We start from the raw sequence: 21,712 nt of genomic DNA, 5'->3' as shown, positions 1-21,712 counted from the left end.
AGGTGATTAACCCCTTCCCGCACCTTGACGCTAATGCACGTCAATGTGAGCAGTCACTTCGCGCACCTTGACGTGCAGTAACGTCAGTGCTTTGACAGTTAACCGCCGCGCGGCGCTTAACTGTGCAGGGTGTCTGCCCTGCATTTCCCGTTGCCGATCAGTGGCCCATCGCCGCTGATTTCGGCAGTTAACCCCTTTAATTGCGCCGTTCGATTTTGAATGCCACAATTAAGGTGTTTATCGCCGATCGGCAGCCCCCACGTGAAATCACGGGGGCTGGCGATGGTACCCATGGCAACCGGATGCCAGACAATGGCTTCCGGGCTGCCATGTACAGAAGCCTATGAGGACCACACAGAGGCTTGTCCTCCTAGGCTTCCTGTCAGTGTGACTGTTACGTCACAATGACAGTTGGAATGCATTACACTACGTGTGTAGTGTAATGTATTCCAACAGCGATCAGAGCTGCAAGTCTAAGTGTCCCCGAGTGGGACAAGTGAAAAAAGTAAAAAAAAAGAATAAAAATGATTTTTTTTTAAAAAAGTATTAAAGTTATAAGTGATATCAACAAGAACTGCTTTTTCTTCCTATAATAAGTCTTTTATTATAGGAAAAAAAATGAACACGTAAAAAAAGTACACATTTGGTATCACCGCGTTCATAACCACCCAAACTATAAAACTATAATATTTTTCCCGCACGGTGAAAACCGCAAAAAAAATAAACGAAAAACAATGCCAGAATCACTATTTTTTTTTTGGTCGCCACCCTCCCAAAATATACAATAAAAAGTGATCAAAAAGTCGGATGTAGGGGGGCGTGGCCTGGTAATGGCGCCGAGCGGACGTGTGGACTGAGAGCTCCGCTACAGACTTCATCCCAGCAAGCTCTTTAGCATGAGAAGGCAGAGGCAAACAGCACCCCGATGAGCAGGAGAACACCCAGGCATACAGGCACACCGTCCAGACCACAATTGAGGGCACTAACCGGAGGTATTCACAGGTATTTTGGCGACACAGTGAGGGGAGAGAAATCCAAGATGGCGCCGCCGGGCCCTGAACGCCGGACCAGGGGAAATGGAAGCACAGTACAGGACGCTTCTCCTATAGCTCCCCCATCTCCAGCCCAAAACTCCTCTCCTAGCTCCTCGTCGCCTCAGAAGAATGACACAGGCCTAACCACGCAAATGGTTGCGACAGATATGATCTCTGTTCCAGGGAATATGCTTATGGAGCTAAAACAACAACTTGCTGCAGTTCCAACAAAGGGAGACATGGAAGCTTATGTGAGCAGATTGGAGACAACGTACAAATCTGAGATTCAGGCGCTGACATGCAATCTTTCTCAGCTTACAGACCAGGTACAGCGCATGGATGGAGATATTACAGCGACTTCTCAGGCACAAGCAGCACATCAGTCAACACTGGAGCAACATACTCAGCAAATCCATATGCTGTTTAATATCGCTGAAGATCATGAAAACCGCAACCGGCGGAATAATTTGCGTGTCCGTGGCCTGCCGGAGACATATAGCACTGCCTCTATAGTTCCTACCCTGAAGGGCCTATTCAACTCTCTCCTGGGACGTGAGCCTGAATCTGCTCTGGAAATTGATAGAGCACACCGCACTCTGGGTCCTAGAAACGCAGACCCTGATAGGCCGAGAGATATCCTGTGCCGCATTCACTACTTCACGCTGAAGGAAGAAATATTACGAAAAGCCAGAGATAAAGGCGATATTGTATGGGAGGGGACGAAACTTCAACTCTTATCTGATCTCTCCAAAATGACTTTGGATAAACGTAGGAACTTGCGCCCTTTACTGGATGTTCTGCGTGAGAATGGGATTCCATATTCTTGGGGATATCCGTTCCAGCTTCAAGTCAGGAAAGATGGCGTTCTCTTCTTCGTCCGGGAGCTAGCCGACATTCCAGAGTTTTGTGAGGCGTTAGACATCCCAAGAGTCTCCATATTGGACTGGCCCTCAACTCCGTTTCTTCCCCAAAGAGCGCACCAAGGTCGGCGCGGCAGATCTCCAGCCCTTCGTGGACGGCGTCAGGAGCGACGACAGATGGAACCGGTTCCAGAAAATTAAGTGGTGGTCGTGAGTATAAATACTCACCCACAGGTAGCAGAATTATAAGCCCTTGCCGGCTTTGATGCGGAACTCTCATGATTACCTATTTGTATTCTATTCATTCTACAGGGACACAGGTTGAGGGTTCATGATGTTTTTTGAGAGAATATAGAACGAATACCTTGATGTGATATGCTTTTATACAACTGTGCTCCGGTTAGAGATAGACGAGGTTCATTAGCACTTTTCATAAATGTGTCACTTTAATGGTACACTGTTCCAATATTTGCCTCTGAATGTATATTTAAGGTTCCGCACCATCTCATGGGGCATACCATACTGCCTTAGATAATACCGCTTAACGGGTGTTCTCCATAGCTCCTTTTGGTGCTATACTATACTGTTCTCTTGATACTTATTCATATTGTATTATTTCATGTTCTTCCTGCTATATTTTTTTTTCAGTAATATTGCTGGGGTGATAGTCTAAGCGTTCGCTAGGTTCCTGACTAGACACTCTTCCAATTAGGGATTCACTGGTTCGCCAGTGTTACTTGGTTTGTAATATCTCTCTGATTTAGGCATCAGAGAGTGGGTTTTCACCCTTATTCTATACTTCATTTTCGAAGTTCGTTTTCTTTGTATTTTTGTTTTCATTTCTCCTATACCTAAACTTATCCCCCTTCCTCCCGCCTTTTTAGTGTGAGGGGATGGCCTCCCTAAAGATGTGCACTCTGAATGTCAGGTGATTTAATACTCCTGAAAAACGCGCACAGATCCTTTATGACATGCATAAAGAGAGGGTCCAACTCTTGTTTTTACAGGAGACCCATTTTAAAACAGCACACATCCCTCGTCTTAGCACTCAATATTACTCCAAGTGGTATCCTAGCACGAATGCGGAGTCCAAAAGCAAAGGGGTTAGTATTGCAATTCATAAGTCCCTATTGCACGAGGTATTGGCGACGGCGTCAGACACGGAGGGTCGCTACTTATTTGTCAAAATTTCTCTACATGGCAAGGTGATTACGTTGGCTAACTTTTATTTGCCTAATCAGGATGAGGCTAGGGTGTGCAGGTCATTGTTGCGTAGGCTGGAGGATTTCTCAGAAGGGCTGCTGGTAATTGGAGGCGATTTTAACCTAGTGTTGGACAGATATCTTGACTCTTCGTCTGGTAAAAGCTCGGTACCTAGGTCACATTTGTCAGCTTTATCATCTACATTACATACAATGCAGTTAGTCGACGTGTGGCGCACGCTCCACCCACAAACCAAAGATTACACCTACTTTTCAGCGTTGCACAATTCATATAGTAGAATTGACATGTTCCTTCTCAGCCACCATCTCCTCACATGGAAACCCACCACAATGATTGGGAATGTACTCTGGTCGGATCATGCTCCGGTGTATCTGATTTTGGATATCCCAGATAAGCCGAAGCATTTTACGAACTGGAAGCTGAATGACAACCTCCTAAACGACACAGTCTGTATGACCGCAATGAAGAACTCTATTCAGTCCTTCATTCTTAATCATACAGCTGACACAACTGCCCTACCACTGCAATGGGAGGCGTTGAAATATGTGTTAAGAGGAGTTCTCATTCAACATGGGTCACGCCTGAAGAGGGAGAAAGGAGCCCAAATGACCAAATTATTAGATAAGATCAATGTCCTTGAGACCCAACATAAACGCACGCAACTCCTCACTACATTCTCAGAACTCGGCCTTGCTAGGAACCAACTTAGGGAGCGTCTCGACCAAACATACACGAGGTATAGAGACAGGAATCGGAAGTACTTTTATGAACTCGTTGATAAGCGTGGACGACCTCTCGCAAGGGCGCTGCATCCCAGATCACAGGCTGCATATATCCCTAAATTACATACAGCATCAGGGCAGGTGGTTCCTGATCCCAAGGACATCACCATGGGTTTCCAGCAATACTATTCTTCCCTGTACAATATTAAGGGTAGCTTACATGACATTCCAGTGGAAACATTACAGTCCAAAATAGATGAGTATTTGAACGAGACTCCAGTCCCTACTCTTTCCCATGCAGACTCTGATATGTTAGAGTCCGATTTCACAGAGGACGAAGTGCTGCAAGCTTTTAAGGACTCTCCATTGGGAAAGAGTCCGGAACCTGACGGTTTCAATAACCAATTCTACAAAACATTCCAGGAGTTTCTAATTCCTTTTTTAACAAGGGTTTTCAACTCCATCACTCCAACATGCGGCTTCGCCCAACAGTCGCTTGAGGCACACATCACATTACTACCAAAACCGGGGAAGGACCCTACGTCTTGCCCTAATTTCCGCCCGATTTCACTGATCAACGTGGAAGTCAAATTATTTGCGAAGATGATTGCATCACGCATGTCTCCTATTTTACCGTCTCTCATCCACGATGATCAGGTGGGATTCGTCAAGGGACGAGAGGCTAGAGACAATACAAACAAGACCATCCTTCTCATGTCTTATGCACAACGACAACGGATCCCTACCTGCCTGCTCTCAGTAGACGCCGAAAAGGCGTTCGATAGGGTAAGTTGGCAATTCCTTGGGAGGGCATTGTCACAAATTGGTTTGGGCAACAACATGCTTGGAAAAATAATGTCTTTATACACACAACCTACAGCCAGGGTTCGCGGGAATGGGCTATTATCAGATCCACTGCATATTTCAAATGGTACTAGACAGGGATGCCCGTTATCCCCTATCTTATACGTGCTCACCATGGAACATTTGGCTAGGGCATTGCGGAAAAACTCATCCATAAAAGGCATAAACGTGAGATCAATGCATACCAAACTTGCTTTATATGCAGATGACCTCCTCTTGTATGTAACTGAACCTATTGTGACTTTGCCATCCATCCTTAAGGAATTCGAACGTTTCAGTCAGCTCAGCAACTTCAAAGTCAACTACTCTAAAACTGAAGCTTTAAATGTCTCCCTCAGCAGTGAGTTGGTGGAACAATTAAAACAAAACTTCCCATTTAAATGGCAGCAAAAATCTCTAATGTACCTGGGAATCAATATCCCAACGGATTTGACAGAGTTGTTCCGTCTGAATTACACCTCTTTATTGCATCGCACAATGAAAGACGTGGAGCAATACTCTTCGGCTCGCCTTTCTTGGTTTGGCCGAATTAATGCGGTAAAAATGGACATTTTACCTAGATTTTTATATCTATTTCAGACGGTCCCGATTCTGGCAACTCAACCCTACTTCCGTCAGTTACATAGAAGCATAAATAAATTTATTTGGGGATCTAAAAAACTCCGAATAAGCCTGAAAGTGCTCTGTAAACCAAAATCGGAGGGAGGGGCGGGGCTACCAGATTTTAAAAAAATATCACTCTGCAGCATTGTTGATGAGAATCGCTGACTGTTTTAGATCATATACACACAAACAATGGGTTCGTTTGAAATTTCCCCTTTACGACCAACATCTCTCCCATGGATGGCCAAACAGCTCAGAAACACCTCTATGCTACCATCGTTAACTCAAAACTTTTTAGTGGCTTGGGACAGGGAGGCAGCGGCTCTTAATCTAACCCATTGTCCTGGTCCTTTCACTCCTTTATTTGACAATCCAGACTTTACACCGGCAGTGGGAGTCGAGGAATTTCTTTCTTGGAAAAAGCAGGACAATGTCAGACTAGCTTCCACACTTACTGACACTCATGAGCTCCCCACTTTACTGTCCTTGAGGGAATCGTGTCCTCACAAAAGACTATCTTGGATGGAGTATCTACAACTTAGGGCATACATTTCCTCTTTCCCAGACAATGAGGCTATCACCTTAGACAAAACAGCACTGGAAGTCTTCCTACTGATACCCTCCATGCCGACCAAACTGTTATCAACAATGCACGTCTTTCTTCGTGACTGCTCTGAGCTGTCTAAACTTAGATATGTACAGGCGTGGGAGCGTGAATTGGGGTTGCACATACAGGAGGAGGATTGGCAAAAAAATTTTTTGCTTACCCATAAACTGCCATCAGCCTGTTATGCACAGGAAAAGAATTTTAAAATTGTCACCCGTTGGTATCGATACCCGGTCTTGTTACATAAAGCTTTTCCCTCCGTGTCTGACCAATGTTGGCGCTGCCTTACCGCTTTGGGAACCATGTTGCACATATGGTGGGAATGTCCCATATTATCTCCATTCTGGATTAACATATTCGAACTATATAATGTGCTGTTTGATTCCCAGACTCCTATTGAACCTGCCATTGGACTACTGTCCCTTTTGCCAGGCAACGTCACAGCCTTGAAAAAAGGTATTTTCAGGCACTTTCTCACTGCAGCTAGGTGCGTGATTCCTAGACACTGGAAATCCACGAGATGCCCCTCTCTTCGTGAATGGGTTACCGAATGAACTCATATCATGAGAATGGAAGGCCTTCTGGCAGGGGACAATGGCAAACGAGATAGATTCATGGCAACATGTAGGAGCTGGATTCTGTTTGCAGAAAGCGAAGCCCTGCCACGCTGGCTGGAAGAACACCCCTAAATCTTCTTTGGCGTCCGTACGTCTTGATCAGAGGCCCCCCCCCCTCTCCACTATATATCTTACCTGTCCCACGGTCCTTCCCTCTTCCGTTTTCTTTGTTTTTCTTTTCTCACCCCCCCCCCCCCCCCCCGTCTCATTTTATTTTTATTATATGTTTCCTTTTTTTTTTTTTTTGCACTATATTATATAATACATCAGACTGATTTATATTGTGCTAATTCTTCAGTACTTATTTGTGCCTTATTGAATGGTTCTTACGCAAGGTACACTGCTTGATGCCAATAATGCATATGCTCTTTATGTATAACATGTATAACATTCGCATTGTATGCAAAAATCTTATGTAAAGTGGTTCAGTTGAACTGCCACTCGTTCAAATGCATTGAAGTTGTTATTTGTTTGTATTGAAAATGTAATAAACTTTGATAAAGAAAAAAAAAAAGTCGGATGTACGCCAAAATAGTACCGATACAAACTACAACCCGTCCCGCAAAAAACAAGTCCTTACACAGCTTTTTTGACTGAAAAATAAAAAACTAATGGCTCTCAGAATATGGTGACACAAAAAATAGTTTATTTTCTAAATAAGTTATTTTATTGCGCAAACGCTGAAAAACATAAAAAAAAACCTATATACATATGGTATCGCCGTAATCATACCGACCCGCAGAATAAAATCTAATGGTCATTTATAGCCCAGGGTGAACGCTATAAAAATCATTGTCAGAATTGATGGTTTTTGGTCACCTGGCTTGCCGAAAAATGCAATAAAAAGTGATCAGCAAAATGGCATGTACCCCAAAATGGTACCAATGAAATCTACAGATTGTCCCGCAAAGAATAAGCTCTCACACGGCTCCGGTGGTGAAAAAATCAAAAAAAAATTCTGGCTCCCAGAATATGGCGATGCAAAATGTGTAGTGTTCCAAAAGCGGATAAGATCAGGCGCCATTTATAAGTGCTACATATCTGCGGATTATTATTTACCGCATTATTATGCCCCTGATGTACTCTGCCCAGTCTACATTTGCCCCCACATTATAAACTGAAATAACGGCAAACAGAACCAGTTACCAAGCAAACTCTGTGCTCCAAAAGCCAAATTGCATCACTCCCTTCTGAGTCCTACAGCGTGCCCAAACAGCCGTTTACGTCCACCGATATGACATCGCCATACCCGGGAGAACCCGGTTAAAATTTTATGAGGCATTTGTGCCACAAACTGGGCACACCATATAGTGCACTAAAATGGCACATCAGAGGAAAATTTTAATTTTCACTCTGCACCATCCGCTGCGCATTAAACCCTTCGCGCACCCTGACTTAATAGCATGTCGTGGTGTGGGGGGTGATATATGGAGCGTCTCACGCGCTGAGCCTGCGCCATACGCTGCGGGTGTCAGCTGTGTATTACAGCTGATACCCGGGACTAACTGACAGAAACAGCGAACACGCTGTTGCAGGTTCCTGTAAAAATAACAACCAGTGATCTAATGATTGCTGGTTCAAGTCTCCTAGGGGGACTAATAAAATGTGTAAAAACAAAAGTAAATTATTATTATTAGTGGAAAAAATTAAATATTTAAAGAGGCTCTGTCACCAGATTTTGCAACCCCTATCTGCTATTGCAGCAGATAGGTGCTGCAATGTAGATTACAGTAACGTTTTTATTTTTAAAAAACAAGCATTTTTGGCCAAGTTATGACCATTTTTGTATTTATGCAAATGAGGCTTGCAAAAGTACAACTGGGCATGTTGAAAAGTAAAAGTACAACTGGGCGTGTATTATGTGCGTACATCGGGGCGTGTTTACTACTTTTACTAGCTGGGCTTTCTGACGAGAAGTATCATCCACTTCTCTTCAGAACGCCCAGCTTCTGGCAGTGCAGACACAGCCGTGTTCTCGCGAGATCACGCTGTGACGTCACTTCCCCAGGTCCTGTATCGTGTCAGACGAGCGAGGACACATCGGCACCAGGGGCTACAGATGATTCTGCAGCAGCATCGGCGTTTGCAGGTAAATCGATGTAGCTACTTACCTGCAAACGCTGATGCTGCTGCAGAATCAACTGTAGCCTCTGGTGCCGATGTGGCCGACACGATGCAGGACCTGTGAGTGACGTCACAGATCTGCACTGCCAGAAGCTGGGCGTTCTGAAGAGAAGTGGATGATACTTCTCATCAGAACGCCCAGCTAGTAAAAGAAGTAAAAACGCCCCGATGTACGCACATAATACATGCCCAGTTGTACTTTTACTTTTCAACATGCCCAGTTGTACTTTTGCAAGCCTCATTTGCATAAATACAAAAATATCCATAACTTGGCCAAAAATGCTTGTTTTTTATAAATAAAAACGTTACTGTAATCTACATTGCAGCGCCTATCTGCTGCAATAGCAGATAGGGGTTGCAAAATCTGGTGACAGAGCCTCTTTAAAGTCCAAAAATAAACCCTTTTCACATTTTTTTTTTTTCTCAAGTAATGTAAAAAAAATAAACAAAATTTGGTATCGCTGGGTCCGTAAAAGTCCAAGCAATTACAATATACCATTATTGAACTCGCACGGTGAACGCCGTGAAAAATAAAGAATTTTAAACGGCAAAATCAATTTTTTGGTCACCTTCGCTCTACCAAAAAATTGAAGAAGTGCTCAAAAAGTCTTATGTACCAATAAAAACACCGCTCGTCCCGCAAAAAATAAGCCCTCACACCACTCTATTCACGGAAAAATAAGTTGTGGCTCTCAGAAAGCGGGGAGGAAATACGAAAAAGAAAAAGCAAAACATGTATCCGTCCGGAAAGGGTTAATTACTTTCTAATGAAAAAAAACCGTTATGACCACATGTGGGGTATAGCTGTACTCGGAAGAAATTGATTTACAAATGTTGGTGCATTTTCTCCTTTATCCTTTTGTGAAATTGAAAAAATTCAACATTTTAGTGGAAATAATGTTGATATTAATTTTCACAGCCTAAGTCTAATAAATTCTGCAAAAGACGTGTGGGGCCTAAATGCTCACTATACCCCTAGATAGATTCCTTAAGTGGTGTAGTTTCTCAAATGGGGTCACTTGGCAGGCTTCCACTGTTTTTGGTCTCTCAGTGGCTTTGCAAATTCGACATGACACCCAAACTATTGCAGCTAAATTTCAGCTCCAAAAGCCAAATAGCACTCCTTCCCTTCTAAGCCCCGGTGTGGGTCTAAACAGCAGTTTACGTAAATACCCCATATGTGGTAATAATCAGGAGAAATTGTTTTACAAATGCTGGGGTGCTTTTTCTCCTTTATTCCTTGTAAATATTAATGTCTAAGTTCTTACAGAAAAAAAGTAGATTTTTACCTTTTACAGACTAATTCCAATGAATTCAGCAAAACAACTGTGGGGTCAAAATGCTAACTTTACCCCTAGAAAAATTCCTTGAGGGGTGTAGTTTCCAAAATGGGGTCACTATGGGGGGGGTTTCCATGGTTTTCATCCCTCCAGTGCATTGCAAACGTGACATTGCTATTGCTATAATCGGAGGAAATTGCTTTACATATGTTGGGGTGTTTTGTTTTTTTCTACTTTTATTCCTTGCAAAAATTAAAAATTTCTATGTTTTTTCACAAAAAAAGCAGATTTTCATCTTCACGTACTAATTCTAATAAATTTAGCAAAAAAACTGTGGGTTCAAAATCCTAACTATACCCATAGATAAATTCCTTGAGGGGTATAGTTTCCAAAATGGGGTCACTTTTGGGGGGTTTCCACTGTTTTGGCACCACAAGACCTCTTCAAACCTGACATGGTGCCTAAAATATATTCTAAAAAAAGGAGGCCCCAAAATCCACTATGTGCTCCTTTTGCTTCTGAGGTCTGTGTTTCAGTCCATTACCACACTAGGGCCACATGTGGGATATTTCTAAACTGCAGAATCTGGGCAATAGATATTGAGTTGCATTTCTTGGGTAAAACCTTCTGTGGTACAGAAAAAAATGTACTATAAATGAATTTTCGGAAAAAAAAAATGAAATTTGTAAATTTCACCTCTACTTTGCTTTAATTCCTGTGAAACACCTAAAGGGTAAAAACACTTTCTGAATGCCATTTTGAATACTTTGAGGGGTGCAGTTTTCAAAATGGGGTGATTTATGGGGACTTTCTAATATATATAGGGCCCTCAAAGCCACTTCAGAACTGAACTGGTCCCTGAAAAAATAGGCTTTTGAAATTTTCTTGAAAATGAGAAATTGCTGCTAAAGTTCTAAGCCTTGTAATGTCCTAGAAAAATAAAAATGTTCAAGAAACAATGCAAACATAAAGTAGACCTATGGGAAATATAAACTAGTAAGTATTTTGTGTGGTATTACTATCTGTTTTACAAGTAGATACATTTAAATTTAGAAAAATGCTAATTTTTGCTAATTTTCTCTAAATCTTGGTGTTTTTTACAAATAAATATTGAATTTATCGACAATTTTTTCCCTAACATAAAGTACAATATGTCACGAGAAAACAATCTCAATCACTTGGATAGGCTAAAGCATTCTGGAGTTATTACAACATAAACGGACACATGTCCGTCTGCTTCGTCCTGAATGCCAAAACGGGCTCAGTCCTGAAGGGGTTAAAAGCTGATGTATTATTGAGTAGGTGCACTCACAGCCGTGTTATGAACCCTCACAGGAAACTTGGGGGCTGAATCACATTTTGGCATCGCTGCGCCAACAAGTCAAAAACACTCTAGGTGCTGTATGTGCCCAGGGGCTTTAAATGTTTCTCGTGTGATCTTCGTGTCTGATCTGTTTTCAGATGGATTTGTGAAGAGTTCTCATTGTTTGCTGGTGGATCTGTAATTAGACAGTTTTCGTTATTACCCTATAACATGCAGACAGCTCTCACATGGCGAATACCACTTCCAAAGCCCTGGTATGGGCTACACTCTAAGTGTTATGGACCTCACAGGCAACTTGAGGGGCTTACTCACACTTTGGAGTCCCCACCATAAAATGTCAAACATGCAGTCTGGGTGCTATATGTGCCCTATGGCTTCACAGTGAAGTGACCACTGGCCTGGGTTTTTTTTGTTTTTTCTAAATTGAAATTAAAAAGATGCTGGAAAGACCAAAATATTTAGCAATAAGTGCAAAGCTTATTAAAACCATATTTAACATAGGCATAAACCAACTTTACATATAATACAACATTATCAGTACAAAGCACAAGACATAAGTGTAGTAGTCCTTACATGTAAAGTCCGCGGTCTAGCCGGCCAAGATCAGCACCTTCTCTGAATGCTTTCCTTTTCACACCATAATAATAATTCTGTGCCTGGAGAAATGTCTTTTGGCTACAAACCATATAACTGGCGTTTTCCTGTCCTGTTTGTAGTTCAGCGCAGGTTTCACATTGTCCCTTTTACGTGAATGGGTTTATAATCCTACCACATGTGGAATTAATGTGCGGGTTGCAGTCGCAAGGAGCTTTAGGTGGATTAATGAACATTTTCTTTCCCTGGTCTGTAAAGAAGAGAATGTGACACTTTCCTTCAGTCTGAGCTTTGTATCTCCTCTCCTCGCTTTCCTCCCATCAGGACTCCATGATGGTCACACAAGGTTTCTCATTTTTTAATAACCTGTGTGGTGTTTAACACAAAGCCGCCCTTCCTTCTGTCCTCAAATTGTGAGTCCACTCCATTCCTGAGACTCCACCAAACCAAATATGTTCATGTTGTCCTGTCTTCTTAACTCCTGGGGTCTCCTGGCCTGTACGACATCACTGGCTCTGAGGTTGATTTTTCCAGTCCTCTTCCTTCATGTAGTTCAATACTACGGCCTCACTCTGTACATTCCTGAAGTGTCTAAAAGATGAATCCATGAAAGTTAAACATTCAGTGATCATACTGTAATAATATATAATGCCATGTTATTTAACGGTCACTTGAATAGAATCCCAATTAAAAACTTACTGATGACATCATCCACCTGAAGCCGGTACTGGCCCTTCTCCACTTGTCGTTGCAGTACTGCACATATTGTTGGGTGACCGCCTTACAGCTCTTATTGATGGAGGGATCTGTGTGTGTCCAACAGGAGGCCTTCAAACCAACCTCCTGCAGCACTGCTCCTTCACGTCTAGAAGCCATTCTACATCCACTTCTACTTCCTCTACGTCTGCTTCTTCCTCTTTCCTGCTGTAGAGCTATGAAGTTGGCATCAAATGACATTATTTCTGTTTTGAGCATTTGTACAATATAATTGGTGAACATGCTGCTCTGTGTAATGTAAAGAGTGTGTCTCTCTAGCTCGCAACCTGAAGGTGAGGCCTTTATCTCTGTCAGTATGCAATGAGTAATTTCACAGTTACGACATAGATTATGTTGGGTGGTGGGGTTGCTGGTACATAAAGATACCTGGTACCTGGAGCTCGCCCCTAGATGGACATCACAATGTGCTCAGAATAAACATGCCCTCCACCATCTTTTCCTTTCTGACCGGTCTTTGCTGTTCCTCGGTGTACATAGAGTTCAGTCTCTCTTCTTATGACCGGTTCTCCAGTGACACTTCTCAAAATATTTTTTTGGACTCCTTTTGCTGTGACTGTTTATTCTCTTTTAGATTTCAAAGCTGTCGTTCTCATTGGCAGATATGACAATTTTTTTTATATTGACTTTTCACTTCTCATGGAACCCTGACAAATCGATGGAGACTTTTTTTTTTTTTTCTGGTTGTCCCTTTGATGAAACCAGCAGGTTAACCGTCTTTACATCCTTATCCAGCTGGGTGCATCTTATACATGGAAAGTGGGTACTGAACAGTAGTAAAAGGGGAAAAAAAAGTTACTCGTTTGCTTTGCCATGGAGACATTATGAAGCGCATAGAACACACTGACTATATAGTGTTAACACTTACCAGTTCTTCCTAATTTTCTAGCACAATGAAGTTCTCTAATGTTCTGATAGCCTCCTTGTTGGTGAACCCTCCATCCACATGTGAAGTGATTTCTTTCAAGCCAATCAATTATCTGTAAGACAAGACAACAAAGGGCATTAGAAAAAGCTTTACAGGTTGTTTTGTTTGTTTTTGTTTTTTTAAATGGGCTGAACTGGAATAATAAGAATCTTACCATCAGGTTTTGGACGGCAGATGGTTTCAGCAGGTGCCTTACCATAAGCACAGCCTCAAGATATGTCCGGATTATGTCCTTCTCTTCCAATCATGAGTTTTCAAGAGTGAATGTCTATGACATTGGGTCTTGCTACCATCAGCGCCCTGCGACACTCCCAGGGGGGTGGGGTGTCACACCTGTGAATAGAAAATGCAGAATATAACCAAACTGCTTTTTTAATCACCACAGTAACATAAATTCAAAGCCGTGCACTAGTACAATCAGGTACTTACTGTTTTTATCTTGGCCCATTCTTGACTTTTCACTAGCCAAGTATACCAAAGCTTAACCCTAACCTGGGAGTTTCTCCACATTACTACAGAGCGTCCAGGGCTCTTGCAGCCTATCCCTGACCCCAGGGCTCCTTTTACAATACATAGATCCCTACGTGGAAAAAAAGTAACTATTGAGCAGGAGTAAGGAGAATAGCCCCTTTCCTCCTCATCCTACGTCAGCACAGGATATTTTGTCCCCAGTCTCCACCATAGGACCAGCCCACCTAGAATACGAAGAGCAACAATTCGCATAATTAATTAACAATTAACTGGTCTATAAGAGTATGCTAAACCCCCCACATACATGTTTTTTATTTTGTACTCCTTGCAGGAGCTGTGTGCTTCTACTTAAAGTCCACCTTATTAACATATATTTCTTTTTTTCTAGGTTTAGCCAGGCAGGGGGTTCCCTGTCTTGTGGCATATGTATCATTATATGGATTTTTAATAAAATAAGAATTACAGATGTTTATTTTATAACAGCTACACATTATGAGAGCGGACCAATCTTTTCATCAGGCTAAAACATAAATGTTGCTTGGAAGACCTAGCAGAGTTTAAATAGCTTAAAATGACCGCCAAAAGCAGAAGAAGCATCATTGAGGTCGATTTAAACAAGGGTTAACATTCTATAAATACACATGCATGCATAAAGCATTCAACGTTCAGGGGAAGGATTGTTGTTGCAGTAAGGGGAGATTCACACGAACGTTGCGTTTTTGCGCGCGCAAACAACGCAGCGTTTTGCGAGCGCAAAAACCATTTGACAGCTGCGTGTGTCATGCGTGTCTGATGCGCGGCTGCGTGATTTTCGCGCAGCCGGCATCATAGAGATGAGGCTTGTCGACGCCCGTCACTGTCCAAGGTGCTGAAAGAGCTAAATCTTTCAGCACCCTCGACAGTGAATGCCGAACACAACAGCGAAAAACCTGTAAAAAAAAAAGATAAAGTTCCTACTTACCGAGAACTTCCCGGCCGTTGCCTTGGTGACGCGTCCTTGGTGACGCGTCCTTGGTGACGCGCCTCTCTTGACATCGGGCCCCACCTCCCTGGATGACGCAGCAGTCCAAGTGACCGCTGCAGCCTGTGATTGGCTGCAGCCTGTGCTTGGCCTGTGATTGGCTGGAGCTGTCACTTGAACTGAAGTGTCATCCCGGGAGGTCGGACTGCAGGAAGGAGACAGGAGTAATCGGTAAGTTAGAACTTCGTTTTTTTTTTACAGGTTAATGTATTTTGGGATCGCAAGTCACTGTCCATGGTGCTGAAACAGTTTAACTCTTTCAGCACCATGGACAGTGACTATCTCCTGACGTCGCGTACCGATAATTTTTTTGCCGGGATCGGCCAAAACGAGTTTGCCCGAACCCGGTGAAGTTCGGTACGCTTGTCCGGCTTCGCTCATCGCAAAGACACTCCGTTTGGATGTTCGGAAACAGAAAAGCACGTGGTGCTTTTCGGTTTTCATTCATCCTTTTCACTGCTGTTGCGCGAATCACGCTCGTCCCATGGAAGTGCTTCCGTGTGGTGCGCGTGATTTTCACGCACCCATTGACTTCAATGGGTGCGTGATGCGTGAAATACGCAGAGTTTTTGAACCGGTCGCGTATAGTACGCAGCGAACAAACGCTGCGCAAGAATCACGCACTATTTGAACTGCCTCATTGACTTCTATAGTGCTGTGCGTGATGCGCAGAAAATACGCGGCCTGCACGCGCGCAAATCGCGCTCGTCTGAATCCCCCCTAACAGTCAGACTGTGTGTGTGTTTGTAAGCACATTAAGATGCAGAGTGGAAAAAAGGCAAAGAGTTTTGCGGTGTAAGTCTGACCTGGATCAAATATGACTGTAAGTGGAGTCAGGAAATATACACACTTCTGTGTGGTCTTGAGGAGGCATTATGTAGGTGGAATGGTTTGCTGGGTCGGCATACACGATTGTTATGCTGACCGCCATAAGCTATGTGAGGGGTGAAGTGAGTTGACAGGCCAGCATCCCTAGTTGCTATGGAGACTGCCATGATAAGGATGGGAAAGGGCATTTCATTTCCATAAATTAAATTGTAGCTAAACATTTGACAAACTTCTGACATGTCATAGTGACATGTCAGAAGTTTGGATTGGTGGGGCTAGAAACAGAAGGCGAAGAACACCGGAAGGTTCCAGGATAAATTCAGGCGCAAACTTTATGCCGATCCTGCCAAGAAAGAATTCTGACGCCAGGAGTATGCTTGTCAATAGAGATGAGCGAACCGGGACAACCGAACCCGGTTTCGGTCCGAACATCGGGAAAAGTTCGGTTCGCAGCGAATCCGAACTTCACCGGCTACATTTTGGCGCCTGCCACATGTTCCATCTAAAATGGAGGATTTCACAAGATCACCTGACATCAGGCTACCCCATAATGCCTTGCAAACGGCTCTCCCAGCCAATCGGGAGGCAGCATAGGGGTGGGCTCAAGCCTGCAATAAAAGTCTATGCACGGAGCTCAGCGGCCATTTTACAGACAGGAGCTGTAGGGATAGCATCTCTGCAGTAAGGGAAAGCTTTAGGAATCTAAAAGGCAGGAATCCAGCAATCGAAGGGGCTCATCCACTACTCACTACTCAGCCAGTGTGTGAATACGCTTTTATAAGGGGCTCATCCCCGTTGCATCCAACTTGCAATACAGGCAGGCTTTGTAGTACTACAACGCCCAGCATTCCCTGAGTCAGTGCACAGTGGCTGATAGAAATTCTCATTCATTGCCATTTGCCAAGCCAGTGTGTGAATACGCTTTTAGAAGGGGCTCATCCCCGGCCGTTAACATAACAAACAAGTAACAATCCAACTTGCAATACAGGCAGCCTTTGTAGTTGCCGTAGTACTACAACGCCCAGCATTCCCTGAGTGCACTGCGGCGTGGCTGATAGAAATTCTCATTCCTTGCCATTTGCCAAACCAGTGTCAGTGTGTGAATACGCTTTTAGAAGGGGCTCATCCCCCGGGTTTTGATTCAACTTCCTGCACTCCAGCAGTGAAATGTCTGGTAAAAAAAAGGTTGTGAAAGGATGGGGTAGAGGAAAAAACACCCATGCCATCTCCTCTTCCAGTCCAAATGTTGGATCTGTTGGTGCCAGACCCAGTACCAGCATTTTTGGCACAAGACATGTGCCCAGTTCCACTAGTAGCAGCAGCCATGTGCCTGCTGGTAGTAGTAGTAGTAGCAGTATCAGCAAGCCAGACTTGCCCATCTCCTCCGGTGGGCGGGTTACTTTAGACAATCCAGCCATTGTGGACTGGTTGGCTGGCTCGCGGTCATCTCAGCAGGAAGACTCTGACGATCTGGCTTCAAGCCAGGTTTCGTTGGATTCCAGATCCTCTACAGTTCCTTGGCACAGTGATCGTAGTAATCTAGGTATTTCTAGCGTTTCCATTCCATCATCTATGTCTTCGCTCCCCCTTCCTAGCGGGAAGCCATCTTTCCTGAGAGTCCTAAGAGACATCTCCTCGGGTGCGAAGGAAGATACTGAACAACCTAGTGATGATGATTTTGTTTTCCGCGAGTCAGCCAACGGAGTGTGTTGCGGCGGTGGTGGAAGCGGTGTCCGAGAAGCATAGCTGCGGTAGTGGGGGTGTTGTTGGTGGTGGCAGACGCAGTAATGAGGGGAGGGCATGGAGCCCGCCATGATGTCACATCACATTCACAACACAGTGACAGAAGTGGCGGGGATGATGAGGAAGGCTATGATGATGATGTTGTTTTAGACAGGACATGGGAACCGGGTGACGAGGTGATGACGGCGTCATAGGAGGAGGGTATTAGTGGCGGCACTGGCCGTGATAAACAGCCAAGCCGAGGTAGGGGCAGAAGTCAATCTGCAAAACGTTGCAGCGGTAGTGTCAGCTCAGGAGCAGGTGACGGCGACACTGATGCTGGTGTAGGCTCCCGAAAAAAGCCTGCCAGACAAGGGGCAAGCTCGGGTGGTGGTGTTGGTGTTGGTGGTGGACGTGGTACTACCTCTCTACAGTACTCTGCCGTGTGGCAATTTTTCTGTACCTTCCCGGAGGACGAAAACCTGGCACAGTGCCGTATCTGCAAGCAGAAACTAAAGCGTGGGCAGGGCAGCAATGTAGGAACTACCGCTCTACGTAAACACATGGAGCGGCATCACAAGGCCATGTGGGACAATCGACATGCCCCACCATCATCATGTACATCTAATGAAGAACCCTCTGCCGTTGCTGCTGCTCCGAGTCCCTGTCATCTAAGTAGTAGCCAGGCCTTATCCACCATGTCGTTGTCGTCATCATCATCACTGTCATCTAATGCTCCTCCTACGTCCCGTCAGTTATCCATTACGGAATCGTTGTCCAATAAGCAACAATATATACCTAGTCATCCACGTGTCGTGCGGCTTAATTCACACCTGGCTAAGTTGTTGGTGGTGCAGTCGCTGCCGTACCACCTGGTCGACTCCGCCGGCTTCAAGCAATTGATGGCGTGCGCTCAGCCTAGGTGGCGAATACCTAGCCGACATTACTTCTCCAAAATAGCTGTCCCTGCCTTGCACAAGCATGTGGAGGAAAAGGTGTGCCAGTCCTTGCAATTATCCGTGTGCAGCAGGGTACATGCCACCGTCGACACGTGGAGCAGCAACTATGGGCAGGGACAGTACATGTCTTTCACGGCCCACTGGGTCAATATTTTGCAGTCCGATGCACCACCGCAGCAATGCCAGGCATTACCTCCACGCTTGACTCTTTCTGGTTCAACTCCGGACACCAGACGCCTACCATCCTCCTCTCCTTCCTCCTTGGAGGTCTTCCCGTCCCCGACAGGACACAGCGTATCTTCCACTCCTCCTACCTCCTCTTTTCATAGGTGCAAGGTGAAGCGCCACAACGCTGTCTTACACCTGCTGAGCCTAGGCGAGAAAAGCCACACAGGGCAGGAGCTGCTGCTGTGCATCAAGGAGGAAATCGCACGCTGGCTGTCTCCTCTGAAACTCACACTGGGCAATGCTGTCTCTGATAACGGCAAGAACGTTGTGGCTGCACTGCGTCTAGGTCCCGTGACACACGCTCCTTGCATGGCACATGTGATCAATCTGGTCATAACACGCTTCTTAAAGTCATATGTTGGTTTGAAGGGTGTGCTGGCCATGTCCAGGAGGGTTTGCGTTCGCTTTAGATGTTCGTATGCATTTAAGCACGCCCTCCTGGACTTGCAGCGTCAAAACAATCTCCCAGAACACAGCCTGATTTGCGACGTTCCAACACGCTGGAATTCCACCCTGCACATGTTGGACAGTCTGTACGAACAGCGGAAAGCCGTGAATGATTTCCTGATGCAGCAGACGGGCAGCGTTTGGAGCCAGTGTAATTTCGAGCTCAGGCACTGGCAGCTGGTTAGAGACGCATGTCACGTTTTGAGGCCCTTTGAAGAGGCCACACGATTTGTGAGCCGTTACGCTAGCGGAATGAACGATGTTATGCCGCTGATCTTCATTATGGAGCAAACGCTCACAGCGATGATTCAGCAAAGGATGGAGGAAGGATCACATCTGGCTATGGATGTTGAGGAGGAGGATAAGGATGAGGAAACAGGACCTGAAGAGGAGCTGGATTTGGAGATGGAATCACAGGAAGGGATAGGGGACGAGGCAGCCGCACAACATGACAGTGATGGTGGTGGTGACGAGTCTGACGACGACCTTGATGATGGACAACCATGGCAGTATGGGGTGGAGATGGAACCAACCGGGCCCTCTGAAACGCTGGCCAGGATGGCGAGCTGTATGCTTCATTTCTTGCGCGCTGACTGTTGTATTGTTAGCATGAAGCAACGAGATGAGTACAGGATAGCCACACTTTTAGACCCTCGGTATAAAGCCAGAATGGGGGAGTTTTTTGCGCCTTCCGAGAGGGAGGCAAAATTGGCTTATTATCGAGAGAAGCTATGAAGCCAGCTTGTCACGGCTTTCAAACGGCAAACACCTGCTGCAAGCATGTCTGATCGGGGGGCCACTCTCCGCTCCCCACTGTCTCATCGTTCTACTACCTCTGGCAGAGCTACCTCTGCAATAGGCGGCGGCAGCAGCAGCAGCAGCAGCCAATTCAGTTTGGAAAATATGATGACAACATTTTTACATCCAATACCCCGACCTGACACACATCGTAGTCACCAAAGGGATGTTCACCATCACCAGGTGCAGCACCTAAACAACCAGGTTCACTCGTACCTGGACTGTGCCCTTTCTCCATCAGAAATGCTGATCCCAGACTCCATGGACTTCTGGGTCAGCAAATTGGATCATTGGCAAGAACTGGCCCAGTTTGCCATGGGTGTACTGTCTTGTCCACCCTCCAGTGTAGCGTTAGAGAGGGTATTCAGCGCGGCAGGGGGCTTCGTCACCCCTAAGCGAACAAGATTGTCCGCCAACAGCTTGGAAAATCTCACGTTTCTGAAAATGAATCAAGCGTGGATCGGTGAGGATTTTAAAACCCCTGTGCCTGTTGCCACTGATTAGATCTGACATTGCTGCTGCCGCCTGCTACTACGGGATTCTGTCCTGTCAACTCTTTTTTTTTTTTTTTTTTATGTGCCGCTGTTGGTGCTTCTACTACTTCTACCACCAATCCACCCCCCAGTGCCGTCTGCTACAAGCAGGCCTGCCCCACCACAGGGCTTTGTCCTGTGACTGTCGTCCAGTCTCTTTTTTTTTTTTTTTTTTTCTTTTTTTTTTTTATGTGCTGCTACTACTACTACCAGTCTACCACCCTTGCTGTCTGTGTTGGTTACCTCTACTACCACCAATACACCTCCACTGCCACCCATCTGCTACAAGCAGGCCTGGAGGGCTTGTCAAAAGCCATTGCTTGTTGCTTTTACATCCATGTATGGATGAACCCTGGCAGGCATCTGCCAATAAAAAGGGTACATTTTTGGAGGGCTTGTGAAAAGCCATTGCTTGTTGCTTTTACATCCATGTATGTATGAACCCTGGCAGGCATCTGCCGCCAAAAATGGTTAATTTTTGTACCTTTTTTTAACAATGCATTAAGCATCCAACATGCACAAGTGCAGTGGTTTCTGTTAGTTATCACCGTGTCCCATCCGTTTTCCTATAGCCATACATGTTGGCGTAACTTTGACACTAACTTTGCCTTAAAGACAGCTCAAAAGTACTTGGATACGCTCATGGGTGACGTAAGAGTGTTATACAGGGCTTCTAGGGCTTTTAAACCATGTTATACATGATTTTTAGGGGCTTTCTTGTATTACAGGTTCGGTCAGAACTAGTTCGGTCCGAATCGAACTTTTTCATGAAATTCAGCGAACCTACCGAACTTTTCATAAGTTCGCTCATCTCTACTTGTCAATGTAGGGGGCAGACTCTCTAATTTTTTACAGATATGGAAGGAGATCGTTTCAGTTGTATGGGTACTCCAACTGTTAAGAGAAGGTTATCTCTTCGAGTTCCAGAACTATCCGCAAGAAAAGTTTTTTTGTCAATGCAGAAAAATACCCTCGAATTCCACATCTGCTACAAGAATTTGTTGGGGAGGGTGCCCTCGAGCCAGTACCTTTTTGTAGCAGCCAGGTCAGGGAATTTACTCCCGTGTTTTTTACCATTCCCAAACCAGGAGGGAAGTGGAGACAAATATTAGACTTGCACCATCTCAACAAGTCTCTTCAGAAGATAAGA

At 44.8% G+C, this 21,712-nt stretch overlaps 1 long non-coding RNA gene across 1 annotated transcript; it reads right to left on the bottom strand.

Annotated features, from left to right (window-relative positions):
* Nucleotides 1–11,752: 11,752 nt before the first annotated feature.
* LOC142761156 (uncharacterized) lies at nt 11,753–14,108 on the bottom strand. The gene is made up of 4 exons (XR_012883527.1): nt 13,710–14,108; nt 13,496–13,607; nt 12,553–13,393; nt 11,753–12,444 (listed from the first exon to the last, which is right to left on the bottom strand). It is a non-coding gene; the product is annotated as an uncharacterized LOC142761156 (long non-coding RNA).
* Nucleotides 14,109–21,712: the final 7,604 nt, after the last annotated feature.

The sequence above is a fragment of the Rhinoderma darwinii genome, chromosome 4 (genome assembly GCF_050947455.1).
Source record: "Rhinoderma darwinii isolate aRhiDar2 chromosome 4, aRhiDar2.hap1, whole genome shotgun sequence".
Lineage (NCBI taxonomy): Eukaryota > Metazoa > Chordata > Amphibia > Anura > Rhinodermatidae > Rhinoderma > Rhinoderma darwinii.
This window is presented reverse-complemented; position numbering and strand designations above follow the sequence as displayed.